This window comes from Cannabis sativa, chromosome 1, assembly GCF_029168945.1.
Source record: "Cannabis sativa cultivar Pink pepper isolate KNU-18-1 chromosome 1, ASM2916894v1, whole genome shotgun sequence".
NCBI lineage: Eukaryota > Viridiplantae > Streptophyta > Magnoliopsida > Rosales > Cannabaceae > Cannabis > Cannabis sativa.
Window position 1 is genome coordinate 53,042,775 of NC_083601.1, and position 19,839 is coordinate 53,062,613.

General features: G+C 31.3%; 1 protein-coding gene and 1 pseudogene across 1 annotated transcript in view; one reads left to right on the forward strand and one right to left on the reverse strand.

Moving 5' to 3' along the window:
- Positions 1-19,839, forward strand: part of LOC115706622 (factor of DNA methylation 3) — an 89,696-nt gene that overhangs the window by 3,934 nt on the left and 65,923 nt on the right. The window lies entirely within an intron of this gene.
- On the reverse strand, positions 2,708-6,030 carry LOC133033613 (glutathione S-transferase T3-like; annotated as a pseudogene).

Genomic DNA, 19,839 nt, shown 5'->3' on the forward strand with positions numbered 1-19,839 from the left:
ATATACTAAAATTAATCTAAATTTAATACTAAAAATAACCTAATATTATAATTAATTTATGAGTTATTATGTGTATTATCTAAATTTTAAATCTTCTTTTATTTATTTTATTTGTTTTGTTATAGAACCGGTTCTGTTTAGATTTATGCCTCAATATTTTTAGAATTGATCTCACTTTTTTTTTTTTAAAAAAATAAATATATTATAACCAATTTATGAGTTATTATGTGTTATTCGTTTTTACTCAGTTTGTTGTAAAACTAGTTTTGTTTTTAAATTTAGATTTCAGTGTTTTAAGAATTAATTTTCTCTTAATTTTTTTAATTATAATTGGTTTGAGTTATTTTGTGTTAGTTATTTTTATTCTTTATGTTATAGACCTGATTCTATTTGTAATTATAATCAGGTTTGAATTATTATGTGTTACATGTTTTTATTCATTATGTTATAGAATCTGTTTTATTTTAATTTATAACCGATTTAAGTTATTTTGTTTTAGTCATTAGGTTATAGAGCCAGTTCTATTTTAATTATAATCGGTTTTAATTATTTTATGTTATTTATTTTTATTCATTATAACATGTTATAGAGCGAGTTTTATTTTAATTATAACTGGTTTGAGTTATTTTATGTTTATTTTTATTTATTATGTTATAAAACCGGTTATATTTTAATTATAACCGGTTTGAGTTATATTCTATGTTATTTATTTTTATTCATTATGTTATAAAATCGATTTTATTTTTTTAATAATAATTGATTTGAATTATTGCGTGTTACTTTTTTTATTCATTATGTTATAAAATCGGTTCTATTTTAATTTATAACCAATTTTTACAAAAATACTAAATTTTGGACACACCAAAAATTTGTATTATCATCAACGAATGCATCGAATCTTATCATCAACAACCAAAAGAATGCAAGGAATGAGGGTACTTTTACTATACATATCTTCACTGATATAATATTCTATAGTTGTAAACTTGGTAGCTACATAATTATTACAGCCATTCCTATGAAATGAAACTTGTGAATCAGTGATTAATTTCTATACAGAAAAAGCTATACGTGAGCTTTGTCATGTCATGTAGTAGTATCACTACACTAGTACTATAGCTTATATTACCAATACACCCCATGTGCTCTCTTTTTATATCTACCAATTCATGAGAGTAGTTGGGTAAATTGTACTAGTATTACTCACCACCCACCATTGCCATTACTATATAATATATTTGCTCGATCTTCATATATTTATATATCATCCTCCCTCTCTAACTCTAAACTCTAAAGCAAGCTATTCATTGGATCACATTCAATGTTTTTGGACCCATCCAGATCAAATCCAATTACACATTGGATATTGAATTTCTCCAACCGATTCAATCCAATACTGTAGGCTCAACCGAACCGAACCGATCCAATGAAACATTAGATTGGATCGGTTCCATCCAATAAATGAATCCCTGTATTGGATCGGATTCATCTAATACTTTTGATCCAATATTTTTTAGATCGGATTGGATCCATCCAATATTTTTAATCCAATATTAATTGGATTGATTGGATCCATCCAATCAAATACAATCCAATCCAAAAATAAAATTTGATTTTTCACGTAAAATTAAAAGGAAAAAAAAAGTTTAAATTATTTTATAGTAGGTGAATAATACGACAAAAAGAAAGACCTAGTGGCCATCTTACTATACTAATAACACTAATACTTTTTTTTGTTCTATCTTTTTCTTTTGTATTTTTGGCCTTGGAAAAGGTCGAGCTCATTCATTAACATATTTTAATAAGAGAATTTTATGACAAACCAAAGTCTATTGGATACTCATGTACAATTCAAGTATAAAAAAAGTGATTTAAACAAAGTGAAAGCTCACAAATCCTCATTTCCTTTGGACACTAAGGCCAACTCCAAGGAGGCGGCAAATTGATACTGTAGTGTTGAGGATTGATTCAAGGAGGCAGCAACACACACTGCAAATTGATAGTTTCTCTACAGTGCACGGCATACATGCCGTGCACTGTAGCCTTATATGCCGTGCACTGTAGCCACGACATGTTTTGTTTGTTTTTTTTTTTTTAGTTTTTTTAATAATTTAATTTATATTTATATTATTATATTTGTAAAATTAAGAATTATTTTTTGGGAAATTTTTTAATACACATTTTTAAAAGTGATGTACGAATCTACTTCTATTTATTTCGGCACCCGACAAACTTTTTTAGTCTATTTTTTTTATATAGTAGTGTATATTATAATTATTTAAGACATCCTGTAAAATTTAAAAAAATTTAGAAAAATTTAATACGCCGAAAATAAAGCACTTCTTTAAAAGTGGTGCACTGATTTACTCCTACCTGTTTCGGCATTCGGGAGACTTGTTTAGTCTTTTTTTTTATGGTCGTGTACATTATAGTTATTTAAAACATCATGCAAAATTTTAAAAAATTTAAAAAAATTTAACATGCCGAAAATAAAATTCAAACTTTCTGTTGCGTGACTCTTTTATTTAGAAGAATACATTGTAAAAGCACCTTATAATATTTATTTTTGTGTAAATTTAAATGTGAATATCATAAATTATTTTTTTCTTTTAATTATAAATTAAGTAAAAATTTATTATATATATTTTTTTTTAAATTAAACAATAAAAATAATTTTTAAAATTGAACACATATTAAAATTAAAATTAAACACACTAAAACATCATATTCTTATTAATCAATAGTACACATATTTTATATTACACAACAGAACATTATAAAATTAAAGCACACTCAATAATACATAATAAAAACATTACAAACTTAAACATACATTTAAAAATTAAAATACAACACACCAAACATTAAACGGAAAAGTAATAACACAGATACGAACCTTCAAAGACAAAATGAGATACAACAATTTAATAATGTGGAAGATTATTTCTTGATCCGCCAAGATAGTCATAATACGGACTATAAACTTGTGAGTCATTTTCAGCTCTTTCACCTTGATCTTGAGATCGTTGATCTTCATCTTCAACGCCATGTCCCGAATCTTGAGATGCTCGATATTGTGACCCCTCATATTGTGATCCCTGATATTGAGATCCCTGATTTGGATATCCCTGATATTGAGATCCCTCATATTGAGATCCTTCTCCTTGTTCTCCAACTTCGGATGTTTGTGCCCTTTCTTTGTAAATTCGTCTTTTTTCACTTTGAATGTACTTATGAAACTCTGGATCGGATATAGAATTCAAATCCGTGAATAAAATTTTTTCGTCAGCCTTTCTTCTGTGACGTTCATTTCTATCATTGTTACTCTTTTCAATAACTTTAATGAGTTCTTTATTTTATTCCATTAGTTTGTTGAATTGATCATTACCTAATTGTTTTTCCTTTGCTTTTTTTACACCACATGGTCTTTCTGTTGGATAAGTATTCATTTCCTCATTATTCATGTTTAGATCAAATGAACTCATACCATTGGATGCCGATGTTGGAGACTCAAAATTGTGAGATGATGATTTTGATGAAGTGAAACTAGGACCTTCGTGTTGGAATCTACGTGGTGCATTGATGTTTTCATCATTTGAAAACTTTTGAATACCTTTGAGGATGTGCCACACATGATCAAATTTAAAGCCTTTATCGTACTTTTTATCTTGGGCTAATAACATCTTCGCTTGAATTAACTGTTGCAATATAAATTAAGTAATAACGTTAATGAAAATTGAAAAATAAGATAGTAATAATAAATAAATTATGATAACAAACACTTACAATGTCTTCTGCTGAAGCACCACTTGGATTTTTATTTTCAATTTGGTTGATACATCCCCTTAATTTTGCAACTGCACTATTAATAGTAGACATTCGAGTTTGCAAAGATCTTACTGGGCGAGGTTTATTACTAAATTTTCCATCTTTGTGGTACTCTGATTGAACTCTTGCCCAAAAATTATTACCTGATTGGTTTCTTCCTACGATTGGATCTTGAGAAATGTCAACATAGACATGACATAAGTGCACATCTTCCTCTACTGAGTAAGAAGAACCGCGAATGGAAGACATTTTTGAAGAAAATATAGCTATTTAGGAAATATGTTGAAGAGATGTGATCAAATTGAATGAGAAGTGTGAGATTATATAGGAAAGGAAAATACATTGCAACGGTTGAGATCGTGGTGAAATGATATCAGCGGCCAAGATTAAACTGTGAGATTTCTTGTCTTTTAATTTTGTAATCAGAAGATAAGGATGTGATGTGATAACACACTGCAACGGTTGAGATCGTGGTGAAATAATTTCAGCGGCCAAGATTAAACTGTGAGATTTCTTGTCTTTTAATTTTGGAATCAGAAGATAAGGATGTGATGTGACAACACACTGCAACGGTTGAGATAGTGATGAAATAATTTCAGCGGCCAAGATTAAACTGTGAGATTTTTTGTCTTTTAATTTTGGAATCAGAAGATAAGGATGTGATGTGACAACACAGTGCAACGGTTGAGATCGTGGTCAAATAATTTCAGCGGCCAAGATTAAACTGTGAGATTTTTTGTCTTTTAATTTTGGAATCAGAAGATAAGGATGTGATGTGACAACACACTGAAACGGTTGAGATCGTGGTGAAATAATTTCAACGGCCAAGATTAAACTGTGAGATTTCTTGTCTTTTAATTTTGGAATCAGAAGATAAGGATGTGATGTGACAACACACTGCAACGGTTGAGATCGTGGTGAAATAATTTCAACGGCCAAGATTAAACTGTGAGATTTCTTGTCTTTTAATTTTGGAATCAGAAGATAAGGATGTGATGTGACAACACAGTGCAACGGTTGAGATCGTGGTCAAATAATTTCAGCGGCCAAGATTAAATCACTAGATTTCTTATCTTTTAATTTTGGAATCAGAAGATAAGAATGTTTACACTATAAAATATAGATATGATACATGATATGAGGCACACCAAAAATATATACAATTTAACTTTGAAAAAAATATGAATTCTTATCCTGGTAGTTCATCTTATTTATCATCATCGTCTTCTTCAGATGATGAATATTATGATGATATAGAAATGCAAGTGGTAGGTCAAATCACTGCTAACAATAATTTTTGTATCGCTCGACACCAAAAAAATCAAAGCTCACGTCGAGGCTCGATTCTTGGTCATATAGTTATTAACCGTGACCGGGAAAATGCTGATCGTAATCTTTTCAACGACTATTTTGCAAAGAATCCTCACCAATTTGATGTTTCGCCGAAGATTTCGAATGGGTCGTCCTTTATTCCTTCGTATTTTGGATGCTATACAAAGACATGACAATTACTTTCTCCAGCGAAGGGATAGAATGGGAAAACTCGGGTTATCAGGCTTGCAAAAAGTTACAGCTGTATTTCGTATGCTAGCATATGGTATGCCGGCAGATGCTACCGATGAATACATCAAAATAGGAGAATCTACAACTTTAGAAAGCTTGAAGCGATTTTGTCGTGCTGTTGTTGAGGTGTTTGGAGCCCACTATCTCCGATCACCCAACGCTCATGATGTTGCAAGACTACTCCACATTGGTGAACGTCGAGGTTTTCCAGGAATGTTGGGAAGTTTGGATTGTATGCATTGGAAATGGAAAAATTGTCCAACTGCTTGGGGAGGACAATATGCCGGTCGTAGTGGGTCTCTGACTATTATTCTTGAAGCAGTAGCTGACTATGATCTCTGGATATGGCATGCATATTTTGGCTTACCAGGATCTAATAATGACATTAATGTGTTAGAGGCATCCCATCTTTTTGCTAATCTGGCTGAAGGTATTGCTCCACCCGCTAATTATGTTACTAAAGGAAAAGAGTACAATATGGGTTATTATTTAGTCGATGGTATATATCCAAAATGGTCCACTCTTGTTCAAACTATCCATGATCCACGTGGTCCAAAAAAGAAACTATTTGCAATGAAACAAGAAGCATGTAGAAAAGATGTTGAACGTGCATTTGGAGTATTGCAATCTAGATTTGCAATTATTCTTTGGACCGCACGTCTTTGGAATAAAACGGTTTTACATAATATAATGACTTCATGTATTATTATGCATAATATGATAATAGAAGATGAACGTGATCTAAATGCACCAATTGAAGAGCGTGTCGAAGTGCCAAGTCCAAAAGTTGAGATGGTAGAAGATGATAATGCTCGGTTTCAAAAATTTCTTGCCAGACATAGAAAAATTAAAGATAAAGATGCTCACATTGAGCTTCGAAATGCATTAATCGAACACTTGTGGGACAAATATGGTAACTCACAAAATTAATATAATTTAATTAATTTTAAGTGTGTGTTTCAAGTTTAATTTAATTTAATGTAATTTTTTTGTCATGAATGTAATGTTTGTTCTCTAGTAATGTAATATTTATGTTATTGCAATATGATATTTTAATTTATTGAATTTCGCCGATTTTACAGTATTATTGTCTTTAATCACATTAGTAAGTTTATTTAAATTATTAATTAAATATAACAATTGTGGTAATTTTTGTTAATTAATATGATATTATTTTTTTAATTTATTAAAAAATTAATATAATAATAAGGAATATTTTTTTTAGTGTAATTTTTGGTGTTGTGGTTGGAGTAGAAATAATTTTTGACACCAAATTTGGTGATAGTGTAACACCAAATTTGGTGTCTCTTTGGAGATGCTCTAATTCATTCCAATTTAATGTTTGATGTGAAAGGTTAGCAAGTTTAATCTAACACACAATTTAATTAAAAAAATAAAAAACTTGCTAATGTTATTGTGTTACTGTATTTGTGTTTTCAATTTCAAAATGTTTAATAAACCAATGTTACTATTGCTTCATTAGAACTTTTTTCTTATTCTTATGAATGTATTATACACACAACATGTCATTCTATAAAGCAATAAGGTCATTCTATTCACATTGTCAATTCATCTTAATTAGTCCCTATTATTGTTCTAGATTGCTTTTACTATCAAATTTTGAATTCAAAAATTGACAGAGCCAACAAAGTACAAAGTATATGTATATATATATACATACATATATTATATAACAATATATTTGTTGAAGAATAATGTCTGCATTTAAACACAAAATCACAAATTATTATATCAATTCATTTTAAGGAAAAGCACATCAAAGTTAAAAGGATCATAGATCAAAGTTAAAACTCACAGATGTATTTCATAAAATTAAATCAATTAATATTTCTTCTTTTTGTCCCCTTATCTTTGAAATCAGGTGCTTCAAGCTTAGAAAGAATTATTATTAAGTTTAACTAAAAAAAATGAAAAATAAGAGAAAGTTAAAAACCTGAGTTGTTGTCGTTTCTGAGGGAGAAGATGCGTCGTCGTTGAGGAGGGAGGAGCTGTGTAGCTTCCGTCGCTGGAGAAGATGTCGTCGGTGACTTAGCGAGGAGATGGCCGTCGTCGTCAGCGAGTAGGGGAGAAGATGATGTCGTCTCTATCGTCGTCAAATTGCTGCCGTCGTCGTCCACCGATTTGCTGGGCAACGAGCGAGTCACCGTCGTCGTCGTCGTCAAATCGCTGGGCAGCAAAGAGGGATGAAGTGGGAGAGAGAATACGATAGTGAGAGAGGGGCTGATGAGATTTTAGGGTTTGCTTTTTTTTTTAAAATGTTTTTTAATAGAGGGAGAAGATAATTACAGATATATTACCCAACAAAAAATATACCCAAATTAAATAAGTTAGGGGAATTACCAATGTATTATTTTTGAGTTTCTAATATATTTATACTAGTAAACATCTCGTGCTTCGCGGCGGATATATAAAATATTTTAAATTATATAAAAAATAAATTATATATTTTCATTAATAATAATTACTAAGTAAAATTATCTTAAAATTTTAACTTTATTATTAAAAAATCTGTGACATAAATATTTAAAATATTAAATGTATTGCTATAAATACAGAAATTCAAAAAATAGTAGCATAAATTCTCAAATTTCTAAACTTAACAGTTTTATAATTTTATTGGTACCCAATATAATAGTCTTAAACATAGGCCAAATCAAAGAATAAAAAGAAGACAGATTTGAGTTTGTATTTGATTCATTTATGGTTTAATTTTTATTCTGATGTGTTTGTTAAGTTTTAGGTTTGAATTTTATTGTGTGTGTTTTTAATGTTTGAGTTTGATATATCAAGTTGACTTTATTTTATATTTAATAAACATCTAAAATTTAAAATTTTGGTTTCTAACTATTATTATAGTGCGTAATACGTTAATCTATATTTCACTTAATTCTATTTTTTAAAATATTTTATTAATTGATTAATTAATTAAGATATTTAAAAAAATGATTCCTAATTTTTTTTAAGTCATTAAATTCTTTAACTAATTCTATTATTTATATATCTCTAATCTATTATAACAAATATCTCTTAAAAATATCTATAATAATTTATTAATATATATACACAGTTTTTTTATTACTTTAAGAAAGTTATTAGTAACAATTTATTTTAATATTTCTTTTTTTTAAAAAAAAAAAAAAACAACACTACGGGGTATTCCAATTGTAGAAGCTTCAAGTTGAAAATAATAGGGTTGTCATATTTACATGTTCATCTTAGTAGTTAATGATCCATAGTCTTATTTTTATAATTTAATTACATAATTTTTTAATATAAATTATCTAATTTAATTTAAACTAATTAATAATCATAATTTTTTTAAAAAATTGAATAGTTTTGGATTAATTAATCATAGTTGTTATGATAAATATAAATTAAAAATCATAACTAATAATTTAAAAACATAGCAAAAAATATAACTATTAACATATAAATTGTTCACATTCTATTAAAAAAAATCATTATTTTGAAATCTAGTTAAAAAAAATTATTTAAAAAACAAATATGGATGAAAATTGAAAAGAGAGAGAAAAAAAAAAGATAGATAATTTACAGTATTTTTTTTAGAAAATTTGTGTGGTTTAGTTTGGTTTGGTTTAAAAGTTACGTGCATTAAATATTTTTTTTTTATTTAGATTTTGTAATTTAACATTTAAATGTCATATATATAGGCAGCCGATTTTGTGCCCATATATGCAAAACACGGATTGGAATTCGTTGTACGGCAGGGGGGTCCCACCGTACTTTTAAATGTTTTTTAATTTTTGAAATGTAAGTGGTAACCGGTTGTTGTAGGTGTGGTTACCGGTTGGGAGTTTATTTTTTTAATTAAAAAATAATTAGGTACGGAAAAAGTACAAAATGGTACTGTTTGTGTTAGTTAGAGTACAAAAAGGTACATCAGTCTTCACTGTTCCTGGCAGTTGATGGTACGAAAACACTGTAGGCAGTGGGTCCATGTTGTCGGATTAAGGCTATTTTGGTATTTTCCTTCATTCATAAGATCATATGTATTTGTGGGATGGTAATTAAGTACATTATATAGAGTACCGTGTACATTACTTGTTTCTGCGTGATGTTTAGTAAAATTAGGGTACATAATATCACGTACCGAGTACAAAATTTCACGTACCGAGTACGTTCATTTACGTTTCGTAGTATATTGTTTAGAAATTTTTTTTTAGTGATGAAATTATTTGTTGTTATACATTGAGTTTTTAGTTGGTGTAATTTTGTAATTTTAAATATTTCGTATATTAAAAATTACCAGAAAAATATATTTTTTCACCTTATAAGATTCAGTTTTTTTTCCTAGGCATAATTTAGTTGTTCGTCAATAATAATTTTGAGATTTGGTGAAGATGAGAGAATTACCTTAAACACAGCAAACATAACAAGAAGTATATAAATGTAGAATTTTTGAAGCAATAAGTAGAGTCATAAACGTTAAAACAACAATGGCTAAAAGTAGCTAGTTATAAGAATGACCATAGTAAGACTCTTGTGTGGAGGAAGGCGGTTCCGGGAAATACGCGTTGGAGTGGTCATTGAATGAGTCAGATGCTGGTTGATTGTTTGGAGGTTGTTGCCCCTGAGATCCAGTGTTATGTTGACGATTTGGGCACCGTCGATAATCATGGTCTGATGAGCGACAAATGCGACAATGTCTTGAGTTTCTTGGGATCCGCTCCCGTTTGGTCCTTCCCTTGTATTTCCCGTACCCTTTGATCTCACAACTTCGGGGTCTTTAATAATGTTGGGGTTGCTACGATATCTTCCAGGTTGTGGCGTCTCTCCTTCCGGATTGGAATTCAAGTCAAATTCTTCCTTGAACATTAGAGTTAGCCGTTCAAGCTCTTCCTTTGCACGGTTGTACGAGTCCTCTGATTTTGCTGCATAGAAAGTGAAGTTATAAGTCAGTGAACTGAGAGATCCAAACCTAGCCATCTCGTAAATGTCTTGTTGTGGTTGTCTTTGGCGGGTTAAAATGTAGGTGGAGATTTATCTTTGCGGATTTGCTCCATCGCTTCATGAGAAGAGAATTAGGTATTCTTCTCATGTTTAATCTTTTCATTGTAGCCCATAAATGTCTACAAGGGTACCCTTGACTTTCATAGAGCAAGCAACTACAGTGTAGTGCTCGTCGGCCTTCACAGTAATGAACTCGGTATTGGACGTCCGGATGCTGGAACTTTCCAATGTTGAATATCTGCCACTCTCCTTCTTGCTCTTGAGTTAGGACAAAATAGTTATTCTCTAAATCAAGCTGCTCAGCAACCTTGTGGTACATAGTTCTTGTGTAGAATTCAGCACATTGGTTGTAGTAAGTGGTCAAGCATGTAGGATTAGGTGGGTGAGGTCGAGTGCATCTACTTTTGAAGTCATTTGCAGTCTCGTTGTGTACGAGCTTTGAGGCTTGTCATATCTATGGTTGTTACAAATTCACGCAAGCAATAATTCTTCTCTAAAAATTTTTTTAGAGCGGAGTTGATGGATTCGCAACGTTGTGTGGTTCTCATTCCTGCAAAGAATGAACCCCTTAAATACGTTTCGCCCATTGTTGTCTTGACTCGAATGTTGTTTGACACCATTCATTATCTGTTAGTTGTTGGGTTTGGATGACGTCTAACCATCTTGCTTCAAATTCTTCCTCCTCGCAGTAGTTGTACATGAGATCCTTAAATGTTTTTAAGAAGATTGGATCTTTAACCTTTTTCGAAGCATTTGTATTGAGATGCCAAGCGCAGAGACGGTGCGTAACATCAGGCATGTGTTCAACGATAGCCTGTTTCATGGCCGCATCTTGGTCAGTAACTACAACACTTGGCTTCTTATCTCCATGGCATTCTAGAAATTTTTGAAGTAGCCAAGAATATGATGGAAGCTTCTCGTGGAGGAGGAGAGCAAATCCGAAGATGCATGTGTTGAAATGGTGGTTGACGCCAATGAGAACAGTGAGGGGCTTATTGTACTCATTCGTCATGTAGGTTGTGTCAAATCCTAGTACATCCCCAAAAGCTACATAGTCCACGCGTGAGTTTCCATCTGCCCAGAATAAGTTAGCCAAGCGATTCTCGTCGTCAACCTGATAGACAACGAAGAAATTAGGATCCTTCTCTGCGAGACAATCAAGAAATCCCAGAGCCCCTTCTGAGTCCGTCTCTATCTTCTCTTCTCGCTTCGCACCAGCAACCCTGTTGTACACATCTCGAAGTTGACATGGCATTTTCTCGTAACCTCCACTTTGCAAAGCAACATGAGACATTATGTTGGCAGTTTTAATTCCTACGGAGTTCATCGACCTAACTTGGGCAAGCAACCCATTGGAGACAACTCTATATGATCTCAAAAATTGTACCTCACTTGATGAAGCCAGCTCGTGATTGTGCATTGTGCTGAACTCTTTGCATTTCCAAGTGTTACACGGTTGTGTGAGTAAAATACGCAATGCGCCCGACATCCGGTTCTAGTGACATCATGAGGTCTTTTTTTCTTGGTGTGTCCGGTGATGCGATTTTTCGAACCCTGCGAACAACAAACCCACCTCCGCATTACAATGACCCCATGAGAACGTCGTACATCGTCTTTCCTTGTGCCGAAACCCATCCGTTTCGCATACATTTCGTAGAATGCTTCCCATTTTTCCAGTTTGTCGAGACTCTTGCCTAGCACGTCCTGTATCTCAATCTCATTCACTGGTTTTATGATGTTTAGCTCTGCTGTGATGGTTTCCCATTCATAAGTGTGTTCGTCATTCATGTTGGCTTGTTATTGATTTGTAAGAATTGTAGATGAGGAGTAAGGTGTAGAGGGTGCTGAGGGGATTGAAATTAGATTTTGTGAGTTTAAAAGGCTGAGATAATAGGGTTGTGTGGAGTTGGTGATCATATTTAAAGCTGTTGGGCTGATATTAATGGGCATCTTCAATATTACAATCTGAACTCAACTCCTCTCGTACGTCATAACAGTATAATAGTACAAATTGTTTTAATTTCATTCCACATGTAATTGTGAAATAAGGTTATTTGACGAAAAATTTGAAGGGTTGATGTTATTGAGTTGAAAGGTTTGGTGGTGGGATTTAAATAGATTGGGGTTATGTTAATGGGCCTTCACCTAAGTTTTTCAATGAGTTGAACCATATTCGTACGTCCGAAATAAAACATTGTACTTTTATTGTTTTTGAAAAAAAATATGTTAAGAAAAGAAGAAAATTTTAATAAATGGTTAGTTGTTCACATTTAAATCCATTGGGCTTATATTAATGGGCCTATACCAACATCTTTTAATGAATTCAACCATTCCTGTACTTTACAAAGATAACGCAATACTATTATGAAAACCCCATGCGTGTACACGTGTATTAAAGTGATGAGTTTTTTTAGTAGAATGGGTAGTTTTACTGATTTATATATGTTGGGGATTTATTTATGTTGGGCTGATATTAATGGGCCCTTCACCTACATCTTCTTATAAGTTAAACCATCGTCGTACGTTAGAACGATGCGAAGTAGGACATTAGGTTTTTTGGAAAAACGGGATTGATGAATAATGTTGACATTTGACCATACTACGTACGCCTACACGTGTATTTAATTGTGTAATTCGGAGATTTAAGCACCCCTCTTTTGACACATCACATTTGCCCAATGGAGTACATCCCAATGGAGTACGGTAACTAAAAAACGTACTATAGGGTTATTCTCCACGACTTATATAAGACACTTGAGACGTTTTCCAATCCAGCATCAAGTTTATAGAGAAATTAACTTGTAACTTAGTTATTAGCATTACAATATATCAAGTATGAGTTCGAGTCCACACTTTGGGTTATTTTCAATGGACCAAATGAAGGTATCTATAGTACGTACAAAGATGCGTAAGCAAAAACACTACTTCGATGCGTCCATAAAAATAATTCGTTATGAATCTTTCATAGAAGCTTTTTCTGCTTTATGTCTACATGGAGAGACGGGAGAATGCTTCACTGGGCAGAAAGTTAGAGAACTTTGCTGTGTTAATGAGTTTCCCTGCATGTGGGATTCTGATGATGATAATGATGAAGAGGCTATCCTTAATTCTGTTTGCTCACTGTTTGATGAGGGTGAATGTTCTGGTGCAAATAAATCACCCGAACAGGACAATGTGAAAGATTCGACTGAGAAAGGTGAGGACCGAAATGGAGATGATATAGAAGTTGGGGACAAAGGAGGAGTGGATACTTCTCCCAAAAACAGTAAATGATGCACTGTGTTAGTGTCCAAGTTATGTTATTTTATATTTTAAGCTATAATGTTGTACGATCAGTATTTGTTATGAAATATGTACTTTGGTTTATTTTGGAGTATTAATGTCACTTTCCTCATTAATTAATTGTGGAAGTAAAAGTGAAGTGAATCATTGTGAAATCACAACTGCAAACAGAAAGCAAAAAAACTTAAAATAATATAGTAAAGTTACAAACAAGTAGATATATAATAGAAGTGCTTCAATCTCATTAAATGGCCTAACAAAAAGTTGATTCAACGGCCATATGAGATGAGTTGTAACAAAAGTACAGTATATATATATGAAAAATACCACGACTGAAACCGAACGGATGTTCAATCAAGTTCTATAACTTGAGGGAACTTCCTTTGAGACGGAGGGCTATTGTCTCTGAACGGGGACTTTGGTCGTGAAGGGCTTTCTCTTGGAGTAGTGCTTGGTGATTCTTGTTTCACATGAAGTGGGTAGTGGGGAATGGACACCTCGGTGTAGTCGAGAATGTCATCCATGATACCCTCTAATTTTTCTCTTGAAGTGTTGGCTTCTTGCATGGCGTGGGCTGAATGGTACAGATGTTCCGCGAGTTTGTATGACTCTTGCTTGGCCTCCGTGGCTCGTAAATGAGCCTTCTTTATAATTTTTTCGTGTTCGTGGAGAACAGACTCGAGCCTTGCACAGTTAGGACATCCTGACATGGACGCTGAACGGAGTCTTGGACTCCGTGACGGTGTACCTACGGGTCTTGTGGAAGAAAAAGGATGCGGTGGGGATTTTTGAGGACTTGTTTCAAAAGGGTTGAAGTTTTGGTAAGGGTCCATTTGATGTAGGTAACAGTAAAATGGGGTTTGATAAAATTGCTTAGTAAATAGACATAACCTTTACTTATATAGTGGGTTGGTGGGTTGATGTACACGTGATTGGGTTGATGTAATAATATTGGTTTTCTTTTTCCGAATTTAACCATTTAATAGTTAATAAATTTTGACAATGGTAATATTTACCCATTTATTAGTTAACCAATTTTAATAGAAGGAGAAGGTGAATCAAATCCCACAAACAAAATCTAAGCAATATCGGGAAAGTACTAAGTGATGTGACATGTTTATATTAAAAACAAATATACGTACGGTTTTATGAATTAAATAATAATTTCCAGAATTAAAGTAAAAATAAAATACTTTTAAGTATTAGTACAGATGGAAGACATAATGAATAATGTGAATTGATTTATTACAGCCGTATAAAAATATCACATCACCATCTTTAAATAATAAGTACATGGTTTGAAACATAAAAAATAGTGTTTTTATTTTTCAATCTAAAATTCAAAATAATACCCAGATTTTGTTTTTGAAAATATTTAACTAAATCAAGAATTTTTATGTAGACCCACCTTTTGAGTTTATAAAAACATAAAATTGTTTTCAAATCTTAAATAATAAGAGGAGTCACTCTCAATTTTTCTGGTTTTGTTTTTATTTTTTTTAAAATTGTTTAAAATAATGATAATATAAAACATACTTTGAAGTTTTCAAAAAATAAAAAATATTTGTTTGATGTAATTTTCTAAAAACAGAAATTATTTATTTATTCTTTCTTTTTTTCTTAGAAAATAAACTTCAATAAAAAAATTAATAAATATATTCATAAAAAAGAAATGCATTTTAAAAGTTTTTTCAATAATAATGAGATAAAGTAATTTGGAAAAAAAAATTGATGAAATTAAACTCCGACAAATAACTTTTTGGTGTTCTCAAAATTTTATATTTTTTTTATATTTTTTTTTTTTAAAAAAAAAATCTTCTGAAAATATTGTCAAACACTTATAATTGTATTATTAAAAAAAAAAATTTAGTTGTTAAGAATAAAATTTATTTTTTAATTATAGTGCCAAAACACCATCTAAATAATTTGTCAAAATGAGTGTTTGCCTTCTTTTTTGTTAAATGTTGTATTAATATAAATTTACTAGCCTAAATTTAAATAAGAACACAAAATATTTCTAAATAAAATAATATATAAAAAAAAAATCAATATTAATTGAACATAAAGATCAAATGTGAGGTCCCATGCACCATATGCATTAAAATTTAGAATTATAAAATTAATTTTGAGAAAAAGAAAAAAAAATGAAACTGTATTATATGTATTAAAATAAAATGTTATAATATATTGATATCAAATCATGGTGCTCTTAATTGTATTAATCCTAATTATTTTATTAGAAATAAAGTAACTATATGTAGGATGTTTGTCTATTTATAGAGATCAAAATATAAGGTACATAGAATAGAACATTCCCTACAATTATAATAAATAATAAAAACAAGTTTTTTTTTATAATATTTGGCACAATACTCGAAGAATTCACGTGACATGTATGACTTTTTTTTTTAATATTTTGGTCGGATCCCACAGAAGGAGTAATTATTTAATGAATACTTTGTCACCTAAATATTTAAATGTTATGGTAATAATAAGTACATGGTTTAAATGGTGAAATTTAAAAAGGTGATGTGACATCTACTCATTTCAGTAGTGAATAATTTATTAAAATTTGACATCATAATCGTTGTTGGTACTACTATCATAATTTATTAAATCTGACCTAATTGATTTGTCCAAATTTTAATAAGAAAAATGTCATATTAGTATATTAGAGCCCAACAAATATTAAATCTCCTTAAGTAATTACTGGTAGGTTTCGTGTTTTGAAATAGTATATTAATTAACTCAAATCAGGGAATCCCATGAGATCTGCATGTCAGAATGTAGTCAGTTTGATTTGATGTTACACTGTAAAATCGCTGACGTACGTTATTTAAAGTGTAGGAAATACTCCATTTAACGTCAGTGAGTACACTGTGGGACGTACACAGAAAATTAAATATTGATAAGACAACTATTGATTTTTTCAGTTAGTATCTACAAATTAAAGAGGAAATAGTCCATACTTGGTTAAGAAGATTACAATATTTGGACAATTTTTAAATAATTCCCAACAACTTAAAAACGTGGTCCTAAATAGGAAATGGTTCAAAATGTATTAAAATAAGTAATGTACGAATAAATATGTTCGAAATTATAGTTTACATTTGAAAAAAAATCTTATTATCTCATTAAATTCAAATATTGAGTAAACATAATTGCACCGTACTGTATTTTCGATTTAAGGTACTCTGCACGTATATTGATGTACGTTATTTTCAAACTTGAACTTATTGAGATATGGGAGATCCAGCTTCTGACGTACATTGAAATACGTTCCAAACATATTTTCATATAATTTATTTCTGTGACTGTTGAAAATTGATTTTAGGGTTGGAAAGACATACGTAGAAATACGTTATTAGAATAAAGAAATATTTTATATATGCTAATTAATTTGTAGTAACCACATTACAATTTCTCACTTCTTGATTACAATAAAGTATTCAACATTACAATTTTCAAATAATAAAAGTGAACAACCAACTAATGGATTAACATTTGGATTAACCCAACAAAATGGATTAATTTTTGTCTTTTATTAATAAAAACTCCTACAGTACATATGATATGACATATATATTGAAAACTCACCCAAGTACGGTTTTATAATAAAATAATAATTTTACCTAAAAATGTAAAAACGCTGACATTTGCCTCCCGTGTATCATTTTGTTCGAGAGTCTGGCGCACCGTTGTGTCAAATATGATAGATAACACTCATCCCTCGGTGGCCTTATTTGAGGTTTAGGTTCGGTTGGATGGCATATTTGGGTGCCCGTATTGGAAGTTGTTCGGGCCACCCTACTCCACCCATCCGAAACCTTCGTCAACGTTTCCTGAATATACATATACCACATACATAAAAATTTTAAGAAACAATTCGTAATAATATAATTTTTAAAAAAATAGACGTAAATAGTTGAGTTATTACCGAAATTTCTAATGAGATGATTGATTGAATTGCTGAAATTCCCTTGATGCACCTACAACACACGGTTGTAGTGCATACCAATCCTTTTGTTTACACATCTTCACTTCGGTGCAACAATGTAATATCCCGATAAGCCTAATGGTAAATAATTAGGGTTTATATTTATATTATGAATTAATCAGGTAATAAGTGGGATTATGATCCTACTAATTTATTTCAGCATAAAATTTAAATTTTGCTATAAGTGAGTAAATAATCGTAATTTGTTAATTACGGAGATTTATATAGCATGTGTGAATGTAATATGAGCTATACGTGGAATAAAAATATTTTCAGGTTGGGCGACCCTGGAGACTCAATAAGTGGATACATAAGCGTAATTTGTTAATTACGGGGATTTACTTGAAATACGTGGATATAATATGAGTTATTTGTGAAATAAAAATATTTTCAAGTTTGGCGACCCTGGAGACCCGATTGGAGGCCAAAAATGTCACAACAGTTTTAGTTAGAAATATTGATGAGATTATTGGGATAAGTTGATTTTTGAAATATCGGGGTATTTTAGAGTACTCGAAGTTGACCAAATACCCTAGAAATAGAGATTTCTTAGTGGCTAAGAAATAATAAGATAATTATTAATAATAAATTTTTTTATTAATATTATTATATTATTATATTATTATATTATTATTATTATTATAATATATATATAAAAACAAATTTAAATATATATATATATATATTAAGTTTTAAGTTATAACAGTACAGAACAGAACAGAACGAACGACGAACGAAACCCTCGTTCTCCCTCCTTCGATAAAACTTTCTCCTCTTATATCCATTTTCTTAAATTTTCAATCCAAAACTTAGCGATCTAAGCTCTGGTAGTAGCAGGATAGCAAATCCTTGAAAAAGGAAAGCTTAAGGTATGGTTTAATTTCGTTTTAAGTTTAAAAACGATTGGTTTTATATAGGGGCTTTATGATTTAAAAAGGTTATGGAGATTCTGACTTCGTAGCATTGTTCTTTGGTAACTATGGGACTAGTTTATATGTTTACTTGTTGAATTTGAGGTAATTTTTGAGTTAGAAATCGAGTTTGGAACTTTTTAAAGCTTAGTCCGAACGTTAATGGCGTTTTTCATTTAAGGGGTCGATTTTTATTTCTGTTACGTAAGGATGGTAGTATTTATGGCATACATGCACCCTGTGAAGTTTGGAGTGATTTGGATAAGTTTTGGTAGTGTTTCGGTGAGTGCGAAAATTGAAATTTTTCGTATTTCACAGTTTATAGAAATTCCTAAGAGATCAGAAATCGTATTTTTGTCATAACTTTTAACTCAGGTGTCCGTTTTGGACATTCTATATACCGTTTCGAAGCTTGCGACGAGCTCTACAATATGGTGTATGTTTTAGAGCCAAAATATAAGTTTTATTTTAGTGTATTTATACTGCGGGGTTTGGTAGAAAACCCTCGATTGTCTTATGTGAATATAAGCAGTGTTTTGGGATAAACACTTATTGGTTTATCGTTGTTGTGACATAGGGCCGAGATCATCGGGGATAGTTCTCCACTTGGGTTGGTCGAAATATATGAATGCTGGATTAAAGGTAAGAAAAGTATATTGTACCGAATAGTACGTGTATGTAATACAATTAGTATTGTTATGAATTGATCAATATTGAAATATAGTTAATATTGTTATATATTGAAAAGTATATTGTACTGCATAGTACGTTGTATGTAATACAATTAGTATTGTTATGAATTGATCAATATTGAGATATAGTTAATATTGTTATATATTGAAAAGATTGATTGGTTGAGTATTGATAATGTGATAATATTATGCATGTGATATGTGGGCTCACCTGATTAGGTGATGCAATTTTTCTGGTAACGTACTGGGCGTAAGTACAGGCGTTGGTGATATATGATGAGTACCGAGTGTAGGTACGGGCTCACCTGATTAGGTGATGCGATTTTCTGGCGACGTGCTTTGGGCGTAAGTACGGGCGTCAGTGACATGATAAGTACCGGGCGTAGGTACGAGCTCGTCTAATTAGACGATGCGATATATTGGTGCCAGATTGTGGCACGGGCTCACCTGATTAGGTGATGCAATTATATGATATATGGTGCAGGTTTTTAGGCATAGGCTCACCTGATTAGGTGATGCAGTTATGCGACATATGGGTGCCAGGCTATGGCACGGGCTTGCCTGATTAGGCGAT